Source organism: Somniosus microcephalus, unplaced genomic scaffold (genome assembly GCF_052327205.1).
Source record: "Somniosus microcephalus isolate GS21.2 unplaced genomic scaffold, FLI_Smic_1.0 unresolved_chr8, whole genome shotgun sequence".
NCBI classification, from domain to species: Eukaryota; Metazoa; Chordata; class Chondrichthyes; order Squaliformes; family Somniosidae; genus Somniosus; species Somniosus microcephalus.
Genome location: NW_028225186.1, coordinates 41,554,815 through 41,576,191, shown reverse-complemented (window position 1 = coordinate 41,576,191; position 21,377 = coordinate 41,554,815). Strand labels below are relative to the sequence as shown.

The window sequence follows — 21,377 nt, the reverse complement described above, 5'->3', positions numbered from 1 at the left end:
AGCCGGTTAGCTCAGTTGGTTAGAGCGTGGTGCTAATAACGCCAAGGTCGTGGGTTCGATCCCCGTACCGGCCATTTGATTTTTGGTAGAGAGGTTAGTTTCTTGATTTTGTTATTTGTTGAAAAGTTTGGATGGAAACTCACACGGGACCTGCAATACTTTGAAGGAAAGCTGGAAATCCTGAGTTATGACCTGCGGAGCGTTTCCAACATTAAATGAACAATTCCAGATCCATCGGGATTTCTCGTATTTAAATCAGTGAACGGTTCACAGCCGCTGATTGGTTTGGAGTGCAAAGAATTGAACTGAAATAAACACAATCCCGGGGTTTATCACTCATTATTAACATACCACCAGAAACAGACCATTCGGTCCAACCAGTCCATGCCGCCGTTTATGCTTCACTCGAGCCTCCTCCAGTCTTTCCTCATCTAAATCTATCAGCATAACCCTCTGTTCACTTCTCCCTCATTTGCTTACCTAGCCTCCCTTTAAATGCACCTAAACTATTCGCTTCAACCACTCCCTGTGGTAGCGAGTTCCACATTCTCACCACTCTCTGGGTAAAGAAGTTTCTGCTGAATTCCCGATTGGATTTCTTGCTGACTATCTTATATTGATGGCCTCCAGTTCTGATCTTCTCCACAAGTGGAAACATTCTCTCTGTATTCACTCTGTAAAAACCTTTCATAATTTTAAAGGTCTCTATTAGCTCACTTCTCAGCCTTTTTTCAAGAGAAAAGGGACCCAGCCTGTTAATCCTTTCCTGATAAGTAAACCTTCGCATTTCTGGTATCATCCTTGTAAATCTTCTCTGTAGCCTTGGTCTAACCAAGGTTTGTTACTGGTTTAGCATAATTTCCCTACTTTTCAATTGTATCCCTCTAGAAATAAACCGTAGTGCTTGGTTGCTTTATATATGGCCTTGTTAACCTGTGTAACAACTTTCAGTGATTTGTGTATTTGTACTCCGAGATCCCTTTGTTCCTCTACCCCACCTAGACTCGCACCCTCGAAGAAATAAGTGACCTCCCTATTCTTCCTAACATAATGAAATACGTCACACTTATTTGTGTTCAAATTCATTTGCCAATGCTATGCCCATTCTGCAAGTTTATTAATGTCCTCCTGTAACTTGTTGCAGTCCTCCTCAGTATTGACTATCCCCACAATTTGGTGTCATCTGCAAATTTATAAATTGTGTTTCTGATTATTAAGTCTAAATCGTTAATACAAATTGCGAACAGCAGTGGCTCCAGCTCTGATACTTGTGGAAAAGCACTACACATCTTCTGCCACTGTGAATAAGCTACCCGGTAGTCGGACTATCTGCCTTCTCTCCTTAAACCAGCCAGCAATCCAGTCCGCTACTTCTCGCCTGACTCTGAATTCTCTGGCCTTGTTCATCAGTCTATTATGGGGTACATTATCGAAGGCCTTCTGAAAATCCAGATAAATTACATCTACTGCATTACCATTGTCTACTCTCTCTGTTGGTTTGGAGTGCAAAGAATGAGACTGAAATGACATCGGCGATCTCCAGCTCCCTGCTCCCCTCACCCACTCCAACCTATCTCCCTCTGAACTTGCAGCACTCCGTTCTCTCCGATCCAACCCTAACATTGTTATTAAACCTACTGACAAAGGTGGTGCTGTTGTTGTTTGGATAACCATCCTCTACCATCCGGAGGCTGAACGGCAACTCTCTGCCAGCTCCTCCTACCTCCCCCTGGACCATGACCCCACTACTGAACATCAAGCAATTGTTTCCAAGACTGTCACTGACCTCATCTCCTCTGGAGATCTTCCCCCCATGGCCGCCAATCTCTCAGTTCCTCAACACTGCACTGCCCACTTCTACATCCTTCACAAGATCCACAAACAGGACTGCCCTGGTTGACCAATTGTTGCAGCCTGTTCTTGCTCCACAGAACTGATTTCTTCCTATCTTCACTCTATTTTTTCTCGACTTGTCCAGTCCCTTCCCACCTACATGCACGATTCGTCCAACACCCTCCGTACTTTAACAGTTTCCAGTTTCCTGGCCCCAAACGTCTCCTTTCCACTCTGGATGTCCATTCCCTCTACACCTCCATCCACCACCTGAACAGCCTTAAGCGGCTCCACTTCTTCCTTGAACAGAGGCCCCATCAGTCCCCATCCACCACCGCCTTCGTCCGCCTGGCTGCACTTGTTCTCACATTGTACAACTTCTCCTTTGATTCCACTCACTTCCTCCAATTAAAGGTGTTGCTATAGGTACCTGCATGGGCCCTAGCTATGCCTGCCTTTTTGTGGGATATGTGGAACATTCTTTGTTCAAGTCCTACTCAGGTCCCCTTCCTCACCTCTTTTTCCGGTACATCGATGATTGTATTGGTGCTGTTTCCTGCTCTCGCCCTGAACTAGATAATTTCTTTCACTTTGCCTCCAATTTCCACCCTTCCCTCACCTTCACATGGTCCATCTCCGAATCTTCCCTTCCCTTCCTCGACTTCTCTGTCTCCATTTCTGGGGATAGGCTATCGACCAACATCCAGTATAAGCCCACTGACTCCCACAGCTACCTGGACCACACTTCCTCACACCACGCTTGCTGTAAGGGCTCATAGAAACATAGAAACATAGAGACATAGAAGGTAGGGGCAGGAGTAGGTCATTCAGCCCCTCGAGCCTGCTCCACCATTCAATGAGATCATGGCTGATCATCCAAATTCAGTACCCTGTCCCTGCCTTCTCCCCATATCCCTTGATCCCTTTAGCCTTAAGAAATATATCTAACTCCTTCTTGAATATATTTAATGAATTTGCCTCCACTGACTTCTGTGGTAGAGAATTCCACAGGTTCACCACTCTCTGGATGAAGTAATTCCTCCTCATCTCTGTCCTAAATGGCTTACCCCTTATCCTTAGGATGTGACCCCTGGTTCTGGAATCCCCGGCCATCGGGAACATCCTTACTGCATCTAGTCTGTCTAGTCCTGTTAGTATTTTATAAGTATCAATGAGATCACCTCTCATTCTTCTAAACTCCAGTGAGTATAAGACCGAATCTCTCCTCATATGTCATTCCTGCCATCTAAGGTATCAGTCTGGTGAATCTTCACTGCTCTCACTCCATGGCAAGAACATCCTTCCTCAGATAAGGTGACCAAAACTGCACACAATGCTCAAGATGTGGTCTCACCAAGGCCCTGTACAACTGCAGCAAGACATCCTTGCTCCTGCACTCGATCCCTCTCGCTACGAAGGCCAACATACCATTTGCCTTCTTAACCGCCTGCTGCACCTGCATGCTTACCTTCAGCGACTAGTGCACGAGGACACCCAGGTCTAGTTGCACTTCCCCTTCTCCCAATCTATTGACGTTCAGAGAATAATCTGCCTTCCTGTTTTTGCCACCAAAGTGGACAACCTCGCATTTATCCACATTATACTGCATCGGACATGCTTCTTCCCAATCACCCAACCTGTCCAAATCATACTGGAGTTTCTCGGCATCCTCCTCACAGCACACATGTCCACCCAGCTTTGTGTCATCTGTAAACTTGGAGATATTACATCTAGTTCCCTCATCTAGATCATTAATATATATTGTGAATAACTGGGGTCCTAGCACCAATCCCTGCGATACCCCACTCGGAAAAAGACACGTTTATTCCAACTCTTTGCTTCCTGTCTGCCAACCAGTTATCTATCCAAGTCAGTACCTTGCCCCCAATCCCATGTGCCTTAACTTAACACGCTAATCTCTTGTGCGGGACCTTCTCAAAAGCCTTCTGAATGTCCAAATACACCACATCCACGTAGAATTTCCCCCACTACCGATGACAGGCTTACCGGTCTATAATTCCCCGTTTTCTCTCTACCACCTTTTTTGAATAGTGGGGTAACATTAGCTACCCTCCAATCCATGGGAACTGTTCCAGGGTCTATCGAATTTTGGAAGATGACCAGCAATGCATCTACTATTTCTAGGGCCACTTCCTTAAGTACACTAGGATGTAGATTATCAGTCCCTGGGGATTTATCCATTCCATTCTATTCCATTCTCCCAGTTTCTCTGTCTCTGTTGCATCTGTTCTGATGAGGCCACCTTCCATACCAGTGCTTCCGGTATGTCTTCCATTTTCCTCAACTGAGGATCCCCCTCTACCATGGTTGACATGACACTCGACCGAGTCTGTTCCATTTCCCACACGACTGCTCTCACCCCTTCCGCTCACTGCCAGAAACATAATAGGGTTCCCCCCTTGACCTCACCTTTCACGCCACCCGCCTCCACATTCAACGGATCATCCTGCGCCATTTCCACCACCTCCAGCATGATCCCACCACCAAACACATCTTCCCCTCCTCCATTTCAGCATTTCGAAGGGACCGCTCTCTCCATGACAGCCTGGTCCACTCCTCTATCAGCCCAACACCCGTTCTCCTTCGCCCGGCACCATCCCATGCAATTGCTGGAGATGCAACACCTGCCCTTTTACCTCCTTCCTTCCCATCGCCCTGGGCACCAAGCACTCCTTCCAGGTGATTCGGCGATTACATGTACTTCTTACAATTTAGTTACTGTATTCGCTGAATCTACATTGTGACACCAAATGGAGTTTGGGTGACCGCTTTGCAGAACAGTCGGCAATTGTGACCCCGAGCTTCCGGTCACCTGTCACTATAATTATCTGCTCCACTCCCTCTCTGATCTCTCCTTCCTTGGCCTGTTAAACTGTTCCAATGAAGCTTTACGTAAGCTCGAGGAACAGCACCTCATCTTTCTATTAGGCACTTTACAGCCTTCTGGACTTAACACCGAGTTCAACAATTTCCGACTATAAATTGGCCCCTGTATTTCTTTTATTTTCTTAATTGGTTCTCATGTTTCCTCACATGACAGTTGTTAATGTTTCTGCCATAATCATTCACACCTCATCTTGAGCCATCTGTTATTCGTTAACTTGTCCTATTACCTCTCCTATTGCCTTGCACCATCATCCCTTTTGTCAGTCAATCTCTCCTGCCTTCCATTCTATCACAGACATTCCCTTTGTTCTTACCTCGCCTCCACCCACCCCTGCTTAATAATCCCTCTTCACTAACCTTTTCCAGTTCTGACGAAGGGTTCGACCTGAAAGGTTAACTCTGTTTCTCCCTCACTCGATGCTGCCTGACCTGCTGAGTGTTTCCAGCATTCTCTGTTGTCATTGAAATGAACACAGCGACGGAGTTTAATCACTCATTATTATGATTTGTTTAGCTTACATTTGTGTGGCCGCGTGGCCTAATGGATAAGGCGTCTAACTTCGGTATTAAATCCATGATGCTATCAGAAGATTGCAGGTTCGGGTCCTGCCACGGTCGTTTGACACACTTTTTAATTCGTGTACAACTTTAGAAAACCAAACCGCGTTTCCACTCTTTTCCTTCCAAACAATACAGGGTTCTTTACTAAATGGAATTTTTACGTATTGTCTTATGTGTAAATTTCTCACTGATCTTTGCAAATAATTTCAAACAAATCCACAATTTCTAATTGATGACAAATTAGTGTTTCCAATTGGAACAACAACTTTGGGTTAATCAGTGTCATAACGTGCAGTGGAGGGAATTCTGATCAGTTTCGGGGCCAGTGATCTCCACAGTGAACCGATGAAATAAAATAAAGAATTTGCAGTAGAATCACTGCGAGCAGGGTTCGAATCTGCACGGGAAAACCTCGTTGAGATTTACAAGTCTAACACCTTAACCACTCGGCCATCGTAGCTGCGCAAATATAACCTTTCAACAGTGAAATGACCTGTGCAAACTATTAGACAACTGCCCTGCACAATATAAATGGAAGGAAGTTGTGTGACAGCTGTACAGAGGCCTGGTTAGGCCACTGTGTCCAGTTCTGCGCACTGCACCTTAGAAAGGATATATTGACCTTCGAGGATGTGCGGTGCAGATTCAGGAGTGTGTTACCAGGGCTCCAATGGTTAGGCTATGAGCAGAGATAAAATAATCTAGGCTTGTATTCCCTGGAATATTGAAGATTAAGGGCAGAGATCATAGAAGTATAGAAATTTACGCCAGAGAAGGAGGCCATTCGGCCCATCGTGTCTTTGCCAGACGAAAAAGAGATATTTTGCCTGATCCCACTTTCCAGCTCTGGGTCCGTAGCCCTATAGGTTGCAGCACTTCAAGAACATATCCATGGTACTTTCTATTAATGTGATCGGTAGTGACTTCCAGATCCGCTCCACTCGCTGTGTGAAAATGGCTCTTGTCAACTCCTCTTTAATCCTTTTTACCAGTTACTTTAAATCTACGCCCCTGATCATTGACATTTCTGCTAAGGGAAATAGGTCCTTCCTATCCACTGTTTCTTGGCCCCTCAGAATTTTATGCACCTCAATTATGTCTTCCCCCCAACTCCTCTGCTCCAAAGAAAACAACCCAACCCTATCCAATCATTACTTATAGCTAAAATTTTCCAGTCCTGGCAACATCCTAGTAAATCTCCTCTGTACCCTCTCTAGTGCAATCACATCTTTCCTGTACTGTGGTGACCAAAGCTGTCTGCAGTACTCCAGCTGTGGCCTAACTAGTGTTTTATACAGTTTAAGCATAACCACACTGTTCTTGAATTCTATGCCTTGGCTAATAGAAACATAGAAACATAGAAGATAGGAGCAGGGGTAGGCCATTCGGCCCCCCGAGCCTGCTCCACCATTCAATGAGATCATGGCTGATCATTCAAATTCAGTACCCGGTTCCTGATACTCTCCCCATAACCGTTGATCCCTTTAGCCTTAAGAAATATATCCAACTCCTTCTTGAATATATTTAATGAATTGGCCTCTACTGCCTTCTGTGGTAGAGAATTCCACAGGTTCACCACTCGCTGGATGAAGAAATTCCTCCTCATTTCAGTCCTAAATGGCTTACCCCTTATCCTTAGACTGTGACCCCTGGTTCTGGACTCCCCATCTATCGGGAACATCCTTCCTTCATCCAGTCTGTCCAGTCCTGTCAGAATTTTATCAGTTTCAATGAGATCCCCTCTCATTCTTCTAAACGCCAGTGAGTATAAACCCAATCGATCCAATCTCTCCTCATACATCATTCCTGCCATCCCAGCTATATACCTGGTGAATCTTTGCAGAACTCCTTCCATGGCAAGAACATCCTTCCTCAGATAAGGCGACCAAAACTGCACACAATACTCAAGATGTGGTCTCACCAAGGCCCTGTACAACAGCAGCAAGACTTCCTTTTTCCTGTACTCAAACCCTCTCGCTATGAAGGTCAACATACCATTTGCCTTCTTAACCGCCTGCCGCCTAATAATGGAAAATATTTCCTAGGACTCTTTAACCAATAATAAAAACAGAAAATGCTGGAAATATTCAGCAGGCAATCATAAGGTCAGAATTGGGAATGTTCGCTGATGATCGCACACTGTTCAGCACCATTCGAGACTCATCAGATACTGACGCAGTCCGTGTCCGTATGCAGCAAGACCTGGACAATATTCAGACTTGGGCTGACAAGTGGCAAGTAACATTCGCACCACACCAGTGCCAGGCAATGGCCATCTCCAGCAAGCGAGACTCTAACCATCTCCCCTTGACATTCAATGGCATTAACATCGCTGAATCCCCCACTATCAACATCCTGGGGGTTACCATTGATCAGAAACTGAACTGGACAAGCCATATAAATACTGTGGCTACAAGAGCAGGCCAGAGGCTGGGAATTCTGCGGCGAGTGTCTCACCTCCTGACTCCCCAAAGCCTTTCCACAATCTACAAGGCACAAGTCAGGAGCGTGATGGAATACTCTCCACTTGCCTGGATGAGTGCAGCTCCAACAACACTCAAGAAGCTCGACACCATTCAGGATAAAGCAGCCCGCTTGATTGTCACCCCAGCCACCACCTTCAACATTCACTCCCTCCACCACCGGCGCACCGTGGCTGCAGTGTTTACCATCTACAAGATGCACTGCAGCAACTCGCCAAAGCTACTCCAACAGCACCTTCCAAACCCGCGACCTCTAACACTTAGAAAGACAAGGGTAGCAGACGCATGGGAACATCACCACCTACAAGTTCCCCTCCAAGCCACACACCATCCTGACTTGGACCTTTATCGCCGTTCCTTCACTGTCACTGGGCCAAAATCCTGGAACTCCCTTCCTAAAAACATTGTGGGTGTACCTACACCATATGGACTGCAGCGGTTCAAGAAGGCGCTCACCACCATCTTCTCAAGGGCAATTAGGGATGGGCACTAAATGCAGGCCTAGCCAGCGAGGCCCATATCCCATCAATGAATAATTTTTTTTTTTTTAATCTGAAATAATGACCACCTTATCTACCTGCACTGCTACCTTCATGGACCTGTGGACATGCACTCCAATGTCCCTCTGTTTTTTATGCTTCTCAATATCGTATCATTTATTGTGTATTCCTTTGTCCTGTTAGCCCTCTCCTAATGCATTACCTCTCACTTCTACGAATAAAATTGCATTTGCCGCTTTTCTGCCCACCTGACCAATTCATTGATAACTTCCTGCAGTCTCGAGCTTTCTTCCTCACTAACAACTACACCGACAATTTTTATATAACATCTGCAAACTTCTTAATCGTACATTGAATTCTAAATCAGTGATACATAACACAAAAAGCACGGGACCTAGTACTGAACCCTTCCAAATCCCACTGAATAGCCTTCCAGTCACAAAAACACCCATCGACCACGACCCTTTGCTTCCAACTTGTCACTTTCCTTGGATCCTTTGGGCGTTTACCTGTCTTACCAGTCTGCCATGTGGGCAGATTCTGATTTTTAGGATATTGAAGGTAATTGATAGGGTAGACAGAGGGAAACGTTTTCCGCTGAAGCGAGGGATGGGGGATGGGGGGTGGGTGGGGGCAGGTAAGGGGGCGGTGGGGTAGGTAGAGTCTAGGTCAAGAGGACCTTACCTTAAAATAGGAACCAGGCCGTTCAAGAGAGAAATTAGGAAACATTTCTTCATACAAAGAAAGGTCGAACTATGGAACTCCCTCCCACAAAAGACAGTTGTTGCTAGATCATTTAATGATTGTATATCTGAGATCGATAGACTTTTGCTAGACCAGGGTATTAGGGGAAAATAATAGACCTGTTAACAAAAATTGCTATTAATATAAGTATACTTTAAAAATGATGGCGAATGTGACCCACCTGGTGGGTTAATAGGCACGGTGCATGTAAGCAAGTCTGCAGTGTAAGTAAAGGCGAGTGTGCGCCCTGGTGGTTGAATGTGCAAGGTGCATGTTAGATAGTCTGTTTCTTTAAAGACAACGGAAGTCTGCCTGTGGTTCATCAATTCAGGAAGTTCCTAACCATCAGATTTTTTGGACTGAATGTTGCAAACGACTTGCTTGTCCCAGTAATAAAGTGATTCATTCTGTGTGTGTTTAAAAGGGATCAACTGTCAGTCCGGTTTCATTCTGTGTCTGTTTAAAAGGGATGTGCTGTCAGTCCCGGATCATTCTATGTCTGTTTAAAAGGGATGTGCTGTCAGTCCCGGATCATTCTGTGTCTGTTTAAAAGGGATGTGCTCTTTGTACAGATGATGTCAGTCCCGGGCCATTTCAAAATCATGAGCGGTCTAGTCAGAGCAGATAATGGCTCGAAGGTCCAAATGGCCTAGTTCTGCTAGTATTTCTTATGTTCTTATGTCAGAAGGGTCGAGAGCCGAATTACACAGATTTAATGTGATTTGCAGAAGATCCATAGGAGACACGTGGAAAAACTTTTTTACGCAGTGAGTGGTTAGTAACTGGAAAGGGTGGTGGAGGCAGATTCAATCATAGCCTTCAAAAGGGAATTGTATCAGTACCTGAATGAGCAAAAATTGCAGAGCTACGTGGCACGGGCAGGTGTGCGGGTGGGACTAGCTGAAGTGCTCGTACAGAGAGCCATCACGGGGTTGATGGACCGAATGGCCTCCTTCTGTGCTGTAACCATTCGATGATTCTATGATCATACTGTATCTGTCCCTGTTTCAAAGAGATGTATTTTCAGCTGCGATATCTGATTGGTTGAAGTTCAATTTGAATGAGGCGCGATGGTTTGAATCCTGTTCGAAGTGGATCTGTTCATTAATTTGAAATATCAAACCCCTTCATAATTTAAAAGAAATTTAAAGGTCACCTCTCAGCCTCCTGTTTCCATAGAAAAGAACGCCAGCATGTTCAGACTTTCCTGATATTTATACCCTCTCAGTTCTGGTATCATCCTTCTCAATCTTCTTTGCACTTCGCCAGTTCTCTATAGTTTTTTGTAAAATGGAGACCAGAACTGTGCACAGTATTCTAAGTGCTGTCTAACCATGGTTCTATATAAAATTAACATAAACTCGCTGCTTATGAATGGAGAAGTTTACCCGTGCTGTGCGCTGTTTGCTGCCGGACTTTAGGACAGAGAGACAGAGAGAGAGAGAGAGAGAGAGAGAGAGAGAGAGAAAGACGGAGAGAGCGAGAGAGAGCGAGAGAGAGAGAGAGCGAGTTAGAGAGAGAGCGAAAGAGGGAGAGAGCAAGAGAGAGAGAGAGACAGAGAGACTGAGAGAGAGAGACAGAGAGAGAGACAGAGATAGAGAGACAGAGACAGAGAGAGAGAAAGAGAGAGAGACATACAGAGAGAGAGAGAGAGACAGAGAGAGAGAGACAGAGAGAGAGAGACAGACAGAGAGAGAGAGGGAGGGAGCGAGACAGAGAGAGAGAGAGAGCGACAGAGAGACAAGGAGAGAGCGACAGAGAGAGAGTCAGAGACAGAGAGAGAGACAGACAGAGAGAGAGAGAGACAGAGCCAGAGAGACAGAGGGAGAAAAAACTTGACAATGTACAGACTTCGTGAACATAGCCTGGTGATCGAAAAAGGTAGACACAGGCAGACCCGGCTACCAAGAGAGGACAGGATATGCTCTCACTGCAGTCAGGGAGTGGTGGAGACAGAGATGCACTTCCTCACAGCTTGTAGAAAATATCAGGGCATAAGGGAGAATTTCGACCCAAAATTCACAAAAATATGCCCGGAATTCAGAAATTTGAATGACGACCAAAAACTCCCATACCTACTAGGGGAAGAGAGAAATTGTGTAACCTTAGCGGCACTTTATGTTACAGCTTGCCATAAACAGAGGGACAACCACTAAATATAAGAAAAGAGTATATACAAATTATATGAATGTATATTTATACACTAAGGGATATATCTGTTTATACACTGTATGGATAGATCTGTATTTTTGTGTACAACCATGAATGTTTTTCGATGCTTTGGCAACATAAGATGTACCTTGTCATGCCAATAAAGCGATTTGAATTGAATTGAATTGACTTGAACAGAGAGAGAGAGAGACAGAGAGAGAGAGAGAGATAGAGAGAGAGACAGAGAGACAGAGAGTGAGAGACAGAGAGAGGGTCATCATTTTGCTCAGGGTTCGCTGGAGAAATGGTGCAGCAAAACCACGTGATTTGGGATTGATGGGATTAATTTACATGTCAAGTTCAATCATACTATCACAGTGTGAGACAGCGCAGAGGGAGGCCATTTGGCCCATTGTTCCTGTGACGGCTCTTTGATGGAGTTATCCAGTTTGTAATACTCCCCTGCTCTTTCCCCATAGCCATGTACATTTTCCCGTCAAGTATTTATCCAATTCCCTTTGGAAAGTTACTATTGAATCTGCTTCCACCACCCATTCCAGATCATAACAACTCGCTGCTGAAAAATATATTTCCACATGTCACCTCTGGTTCTTTTGCCAATCACCTTAAATCTTTGTCCTCTGGTTACAAACACTTCTACCACTGGAAACAATTTCTCCACATTTACTCTATCAAATCCTTCATGATTTTGAACACCTCTTAATCATCTCTGCTCTAAGAAGAACAGTCACTAATAAGGGGGAGGGTGGGCTCAGGTAAGGGCGAGTTTATAATCCAAAGAGAAAAGTCAAGGCTGCAGAACAGAGCAGCGATTGGGGTAAAATCAAACAGATTCTGTCAGGAAGGGACCGAGAGTTTAAAAGCTGTAATAGGGCAGTACTGCCGAAGACAACATTAGGGTAAAATAATTAGAAGTTATAACTAATGTCGCATGAAACAGTCATTCCACAACAGATGAATTAATGGCACAAATAGAAATAATTGGCTTTGATCCAGTAGCCATTACTGAGACATGGTTTTAGGATAACCAAGGTAGGGAGCAAAATATTCTAGGTTTCTTGACTTTTAGAAACATTAGGCAAAATGGAAAAGGAGGCGGGCAGCCAGATAATAAAGGGTGAGATAAAGCCAGTAGTGTGAAAGTCCCAGAAAATCAGTATGTAAAATCAGTATGGGCGGAGCTCAGGAACAACAAATGGTAGAAAGCAGTGGTGGGAGTAGTTTAAAGCCCCCCTAACAGTAATCATGATGTTGGACAGATTTTACATCAGGCAATTAGAGGAGAATGGAACAAGGGTCAGGCAATAATCATAGGAGACATTACTCTTCATGTAGACTGGACAAAGAAAATTGACAGAAGTAGCATAGCGGACGAGTTCATTTCATTCGAGACAGTTTTGTACAACAATATTTCGCGGAAAGAACTAGGGAACAGGTTAATTTAGATCTTGTATTGTGCAATAAGACAGAGTTAATTAGTAACCTTATCATAAAGGATCCTCTGGAGAAGATTAGTCATAATATGATAGAATTTCATATTACGTTTGTGAATGATGCCGTTAAGTCAGAAACTAGGGGCTTAAATTTAAACAAAGTGAATTATGGTGTTATATAGGGCGAGTTGGCTAAGGTAGATTGTGGAATTAGATTACAATATATAACGGTATATAAGCAATGGCAAACATTTAAAGAAATAATTCAGAATTCTCAACGAATATACATTCCCTTGAGGAATAAAAACGGCACTGGAAAAGTGGTACAAGCATGGCTAACTGGAGAAGTTCGTGATAGTATTAGATTAAAAAAAGAGGTTTACAATGTTACAAAAAATAGTAGTGAGCCTGAGGATTGGGCATGTTTTGAAAATCAGCAAAAGATGACCAAGTGATTGATAAAGAGGGAGAAAATAGAATTAGAGTAAATTAGCAAGAAATTTAAAACAGATTGTAAGAGCTTTAAGTGTGTAAAAAGGAAGAGATAAGTGAAATTAAAGGTGTGTCCATTAGAGAAAGAGACAGGATAAATTATAATGTGGAATAAGGAAATGGCATGACGTGGATCAAAACTATTGTATCTGTCATTGCAGTAGAAGACACAAAGAACATAGCTCAAGTTATGTGGAACCAAGAGTTTAATTAGATCGAGGAACTTAATGTAATTAATATTAGTGAAGTAAAAGTCCTGGAGAAATTAAAGGGACAAAAAGCCGAAAAATGCCCGGGACTTGCTGGCCAAAATCCTTTTGTTTTAAACCAGGTGGCTGCAGAGATTTGTTTTGGTTTTGATCTTCCAGAATCCCCTAGATTCTAGAACAGTCCCCGTGGACTGGAAGGTGTCAAATGTTATCCCACTGTTCAAGAAAGGAGGGAGAGAGAAAAAAGAGAACATTAGGCCAGTTAGCCTGACATCAGTAGTAGGGAAAATGCTGGAATCCATTATTAAGGACGTGGTAGGAGGGCACTTGGAAAATCAGAAAAAATTAGGCGGAACCAACACTGTTTTATGAAAGAGAAATCGTGTTTCACAAAGCAATCAGAATTGGTTGAGGGTTTACCTATCAGGGTAGACAAGGGGGAACCAGTGGATGTAGTGTTTTTGGATTTTCAGAAGGCGTTCAATAAGGTGCCACTCAACAAGTTGTTACACAAGATTAGTGCTCATTGGATTGGGGGTAATATGGTAGCGTGGATTTCCTGCCCCACAAGAGGGGAGAACACACTGGATCAAGTCTACACGAGCATTGTAGATGCTTATAAGGCCATTCCCTGCCCCCACCTTGGGAAGTCTGACCACCTCTCCCTGTTTCCAGCCCCGGCATACAAACCGCTCATCAAAAGAGTGAAATCATCAGTGAGATCAGTGAAAGTATGGCCAGAGGGGGCAGTCTCGGAGCTTCAGGATTGCTTCGAACGCACTGATTGGAGCATGTTTGCCCATAATGACATCGAGGAATACGCATCCACAGTGCTACTCTACATTAACAGTTGCGTCGAGGTTGTCAAGACCCATAAAAATATCGGGACATACCCCAACCAGAAACCCTGAATGAATAGGGATGTCCACTCGCTGTTGAAAGCACGCAATGCAGCATTTAAATCTGGCGACGCCGCGGCTTACAGTGCAGCTAGGACCAACCTAAAAAAGGGTATCAGGACTGCCAAAAGGAAACAGACACTGCGGATAGAGGATCATTTCCATAACAACTCGGACCCCCGGCGCATGTGGCTAGGCATCCAGTCAATCACTGACTACAAGAGTAATAACACCAGCACCCCGGTCAGCGATGCCTCCCTTCCGGAGGAGCTTAACAACTTCTACGCTCGCTTTGACAGGGACAACAGGGAGCTGGATACCAAAGCCTTGCCACCTCTGGAAGACCAGGTGCTCACTCTGTCGACCTCCGACGTAAGGGATGTTCTACGCGGAGTGAACACACGTAAGGCTGCTGGACCTGATAGCATCCCTGGACGGGTACTCAAGGAATGTGCTGTTCAGCTGGCTGATGTCTTCACCGCCATCTTCAATCTGTCATTGGCCGAGGCAGTAGTCCCTACATGCTTCAAGACCGCTACCATTATTTCTGTGCCAAAGCAAACGGCTGTGACGTGTCTGAGCGACTATCGACCTGTCGCACTCACACCCATCATAATGAAGTGTTTCGAGAGACTGGTCCTGGCTCACATCAAAGCCAGTGTTCCCGCCTCTCTTGACCAACACCAGTTTGCCTATCGTGCAAACAGATCAATGGAGGATGCAATCACAACTGCTCTACATTCTGCACTGAAGCACTTAGACGGTAAAGAGACCTACATCAGAATGCTGTTCATAGACTACAGCTCAGCATTCAACACTATCGTCCCCAATAATCTGGCCACCAAACTCCACACTCTTGGCCTGAACACTTCCCTCTGCAACTGGACTCTGGACTTCCTAACAAGCAGACCCCAGTCTGTCAAATTAGGTAACCACACTTCCCCCCCCTGACTCTGAACACGGGGGCCCCACAGGGATGTGTGCTGAGCGCCCTCCTCTACTCCCTCTTCACCCACGACTGTGTGGCTGTTCATGGTTCCAACACCATCATCAAGTTTGCGGATGATACCACAGTGGTAGGCCAGATCACCAACAACGATGAGTCAGCCTACAGGGAGGAGGTGCAGCATCTCATGAAGTGGTGCGCCGATAACAACCTGGCCCTCAACATCAAGAAAACCAAATAAATCATTGTGGACTTCAGGAAGTGTAAAGGCGGAAGTAACACCCCCATCCACATCCATGGGGCTATGGTGGAAAGGGTGGACAGCTTTAAGATCCTCGGAGTCCACATCACGGAAGACCTCTCCTGGTCCCTCAATACCTCCTCTCTGGTGAAGAAGGCCCAGCAGCGCCTATATTTCCTAAGGAGGCTGAAGGGATGTAGCCTGTCACCCCGAACCTCTCTAACATTTACCGCTGCACAATAGAGAGCATCCTGACGAACTGTGTCACAGTATGGTATGGCAGCTGTAGCTACTATGACCGGAAAGCCCTGCAGCGGGTAGTCAAAACTGCCCAACGCATTACCAGCACCCTGCTACCGACCATAGAGCACATATACCAGAAACGCTGTTTACGGAGGTCACGGACCATCATCAAAGACCCTACCCACCCCAGCCACAGTCTGTTCGCCCTCCTGCCATCTGGGAGACGCTACAGATGCATTCGCACCCGAACGACCAGATTTAGGAACAGCTTCTTTCCCAGGGCTGTCATCCTACTGAACTCCACAAATAAACTCTAAAGCCTGCACATCTGCCAATGCACTTTATTATGTTTATGTTAATGTATTACAAGCCAGTTGAATGTTGAATGTTTAAATGTCTTAATCTAAATGTACATTCTCAGGAGCCACAAGCCTACATTTCGTTGTACTGCACTTGTGCACAAAGAATGACAATAAAGTTGATTATTATTATTATTATTATGATTGGTTAACGGACGGAAAGCAGAGAGCAGGAATAAACGGGTGATTTTTGCAATGGCAGGTTTTTGACGGTTGGAGTGCTGAAAGTTCAGTGCTTGACCCTACGCCATTTACAATCTATATCAATGACTTAGATGAGGGGCCGAATGTAATATTTTCAAGATTGCTGATGGTACATAAGAACATAAGTATAGGAGCAGGAGTAGCCCATACGGCCCCTGCGGCCTGCTCCGCCATTCAATAGGATCATGGCTGATCCGAATCTAGACTCACGTCCACTTCCCTGCCCTCCCCCCGTAACCCTTAATTCCCTTATCTGCTAGGAAACTGTCTATCTCCATTTTAAATTTATTTAATTTTGCAGCTTCCGCAGCTCTCTGGGGTAGCAAATTCCATAGATTTACTACCCTCTGAGTGAGGAAGTTTCTCCTCATCTCAGTGTTGAAAGGGCAGCCCCTTATACTTAGATTATGCCCCCTAGTTCTAATCTCACCTATCAGTGGAATCATCCTCACCGCATCCACCCGATCAAGCCCCCTCACAATCTTATACGTTTTGATAAGATTGCTTCTCATTCTTCAGAACTCCAATGAGTAAAGTCCCAACCGACTCAACCTTTCCTCATATGTCAACCCCCTCATCTCTGGAATCAACCGAGTGAACCTTCTCTGAACCGCCTCGAGAGCAAGTATATATTTTCTTAAATATGGAAACCAAAACTGAACGCAGTATTCCAGTTGTGGCCTCGCCAATACCTTGTATAACTGCAGCAAGACTTCCCTGTTTTTATACTCCATCCCCCTTGCAATAAAAGCCAAGATTCCATTGGCCTTCCAGATCACCTGCTGCACCTGCATAATAACTTTTTGTGTTTCATGCACCAGGACCCCCAGATCCCTTTCCACTGCAGCACTTTGCAGTTTCTCTCCATTAAGATAACAACTTGCTCTTTGATTTTTTCTGCCAAAGTGAATAACCTCACACTTTCCAACATTATATTGCATCTGCCAAATCTCTGCCCACTCACTTAGCCTGTCTATTTCCTTTTGCAGCTTTTTTATGTCCTCCTCACTCACTGCTTTCCCTCCCATCTTTGTATCGTCGGCAAACTTGGATATGTTGCACTCGGTCCCGTCCTCCAAATCGTTAATATAGATTGTAAAGAGTTGGGCTCCCAGCACTGACCCCTGCGGAACACCACTTGTTACTGATTGCCAGCCCGAGAATGAATCATTTAACCCAACACTTTGTTTTCTGTTAGACAGCCAATCTTCCACCCATGCCAGTATATTACCCCCAATCCCGTGATTTCTTATCTTGATCGGTAATCTTTTGTGTGGAACCTTGTCAAATGCCTTTTGGAAGTCCAAATACACGACTTCCACTGGTTCCCCTTTATCCACACTGTATGTTACATCCTGAAAGAATTCGAGCAAATTTGTCAAACATGACTTCCCCTTCAGAAAACCATACTGACTCTGTCCTATTTAATTATGTTTATCGAAATGCTCTGTTACTGTTTCCTTAATAATGGACTCCAACATTTTTCCAACCACAGACGTTAGGCTAACTGGTCTATAGTTTCCAGCTTTTTGTCTACTTCCCTTCTTAAATAAGGGTTTACATTAGTTAAGTGGGCAAGGATGCTGCGAGGAGAACGCAAATAGGCTGCAAGGGAATATAGACTGGTTAAGTGAGTGGGAAAGAAGTTGTCAGATGAAGTATAATGTGGGGAAGTGTGAAGTTCTCCACTTTGCTATGAAGATTGGAAATACAGAAGACTTTTTTTAATGGTGAGAATGTAGTGAGTTTTCGGATTCAGAGGTACTTGGATGTCCTTCTAAACGAATCACAGTACGTTAACATTCAGGTACAGCAAGCAATTAGGAATGTAAATGGGATTTTAGCCTTTAGAACAAGGGGGTTGCAGTATGAGAGTAAGGATGCCTTGCTGCAATTATTTAGGGCTTTGCTGAGAACACATCTGGAGTACTATGTACACTTTATGTTAACCTTACCGAAGGAAGGATAGAGTTGCCTTGGAGGGGGTGGAATGAATGTTCACTAGATTGATTTCTGTGAAGAGAGGGCTGGAGTTTAGAAGAATGAGAGATGATCTCATTGAAATGTGTATAATTCTTAAAGGGCTTGACAGCGTAGATGCTGAGCGGCTGCTTGCCCTGATTGGAGAGTTAAGAACTAGGGGGCAGAGTCTTAGGATAAGGGTTCGGCCATTTAGGACTGAGATGGCGAGATATCTTTTCACCCAGAGGGTTTTGAATCGTTAGAATTCTCTAAACCAGTGGGCTGAGGATGTTCAGTCAATGAGTATATTCAAGACTGACATCGATAGATTTTAGGGAACTAAGGGAAGCATGGGATAGTGGGATAGGGCATATCGTCTACTCCTGATTCTATTTATTATAGAAATATAGAAACATAGAAGATAGGAGCAGGAGTAGCCATTCGACCCTTCGAGCCTGCTCTGCCATTCAATGAGACCATTGTTGATCATCCAAATTCAGTACCCTGTCCCTGCCTTCTCCCCATATCCCTTGATACCTTTAGCCTTAAGAAATATATCCAACTCTTTCTTGAATATACTTAATGAACTGGCCTACAATGCATTCTCTGGCAGAGAATTCCACAGGTTCACCACTCTCTGGGTGAAGAAATTCCTCCTCATTTCATTTGTAAATGGCTTACCACTTATCGTTAGACTATGACCCCTGGATCTGGACTCCCCGGCCATCAGAAACATCCTTCCTGCATCTGGTCTGTCCAGGCCTGACAGAATTTTATAGGTTTCGATGAGATCCCCTCTCAATCTTCTAAACTCCAGTGAGTATAAGCCCAATCGACACAATCTCTCCTCATACGTCATTCCTGCCATCCCAGGTATCAGCCTGGTGAATCTTCGCTGCACTTCTTCCGTGGCAAGAACCCTCCTCAGGTAAGGCGACCAAAACTGCACACAATACTCAAGGTGCGGTCTCACCAAGGCCCTGTACAACTGCAGCAAGACATCCTTGTTCTTGTACTCGAACCCTCTTGCTAGGAAGGCCAACATACCGTTTGCCTTCTTAACCGCCTGCTGCACCTGCATGCGTACCTTCAGCGACTGGTGCACAAGAACACCCAGGTCTCTTTGCACTTCCCCTTCTACCAATCTATTGCCATTTAAATAATAATCTGCCTTCCTGTTTTTGCCACCAAAGTGGATAACCTCACATTTATCCACGTTATTTTGCATTTGCCATGTTTCTGCCCAGTCACCCAATATGTCCAAATCGTACTGGAGTTTGACGACATCCTCCTCACAGCATGTTTGTGTTCCGTGACTCAGAGCACACCAATTTTCAACAGGCACGGTATGATCGAGGACTGAGAGCTAACCCATTTTAAGAAGGCAGAGAATGATCGAGAATGACAGTAAACCCGTGTCAAGCAGCTTCAGAATGTTCCGTGAATGACAGGAAACACCTTTAAATCAGACATGGAATGATCAAAGAATGAATCACTTAATGTGACCTGAGACAAAGAAGTCGTTTGCAGCTGACAATCAAAACACATTTGGAAGGAACATTCTACATTTACTGAACCAGAAACAGCCTTCAGCCGTCAATCAACCCTGCCCCGCCCACACCACCCGCAGAATTCAGAGAGACAGAGACTGTCAGAGAATTCCAGCATTCAGTGCTGACCCTATTAAACTCACAAGCTCCTCACACAGAACCCTGCTGTCATAAACACTGAGCATTTTTACTGAACCCCTTAAAATAGTCTTTAAATTGACAAAAAACTCAAATTTCATCACAATTCGGCTGAATGGCAGAAAAGTTAATAACGATTTCACCATCACTCAGTAACCCCGTTAGACATTCATTCCACCCATAGAATAAATTATCTGCTGTAAGAATTGCTCATTTTGTCCCTCTGAGTTGAATTATTTCAGTTTCAGGAACTTAATGTCTTCATAAACACTTTATTAAAAAATAAATAAATAACTATCAAACACAAGCACGTTAACGGTTGAAGGCATCGCACTTTCTGCATTAAACCACCCGAGGGCGCTCTTGCATTCGCACTTATCCTGCAGACCGGCTAATGTGCACCGGGCACCTTAGACCAGCAGGGGCGCACATTCGTGGTTACTTTTACTGCGGACCGGCTAACGTGCAATGTGCGCATTAGACCAGCAGGGGGCGCACATTTGCGGTTACTTTTACTGCGGACCCGCTAACGTACACTGTGCGCATTAGACCAGCAGGGGACGCGCACTCTCCATTACCTTACTGCAGACCTGCTAACATGCACCGGGTACCTTAGATCAGCAGGAGGCGCACTCTTGCCGTTACCTATACTACAGACCTGCTAACTTGCACCGGGCACCTTAGACCAGCAGTGGGCGCACACTCGCCATTACTTTTACTGCAGACCGGCTAATGTGCACTGTGCGCATTAGACCAGCTGTGGGCGCAAACTCGCCACTACTTATAATGCAGTCCTGTTAATATGCACTGCGCACGTTAGACCAGCAGGGGGCGCACAATCGCCGTTAGCTTATAATGCAGTCCTGGTAACATGCACCACGCACCTTAGACCAGCAGGAGGCGCTCTCTTGCCGTTACTTTTACTACAGACCTGCTAACATGCACCATGCACGTTCGATCAGCAGGAGGGGCACGCTGCCGCTACTTATACTGCAGACCGGCTAATGTACACCATGCGCAAAAGACCAGCAGGGGGCGCACACTTGCTGTTACACATAATGCAGGCCTGTTAACATGCACCGCGCAATTTAGACCTGCAGGGGGCGCGCACACATGCCGTTACTTGTATTAAACATAGAAACATAGAAACATAGAAGATAGCAGCAGGAGTAGGCCATTCGGCCCCACGAGCCTGCTCCGCCATTCAATGAGATCATGGCTGATCATCCAAACTCTGGACCCTGCCCCTGCCTTCTCCCCTTATCCCTTGATCCCTTTAGCCTTAAGAAATATACCTAACTCCTTCTTGAATATATTTCGTGAATTGGCCTCAACTGCCTTCTGTGGTAGTGAATTCCACAGGTTCACCACTCTCTGGGTGAAGAAATTCCTCCACATCTCTGTCCTAAATGGCTAAACCCTTAACTTTAGACTGTGACCCCTGGTACTGGACTCCCCCGCCATCGGGAACATCCGTCCTGCTTCAAGTCTGTCCAGTCCT

General features: G+C 45.0%; 1 non-coding gene across 1 annotated transcript; it reads left to right on the top strand.

Moving 5' to 3' along the window:
• Positions 1–74, top strand: trnai-aau (transfer RNA isoleucine (anticodon AAU)). Its single transcript has one exon. It is a non-coding gene; the product is annotated as a tRNA-Ile (tRNA).
• The last annotated feature ends 21,303 nt before the right edge of the window (positions 75–21,377 follow it).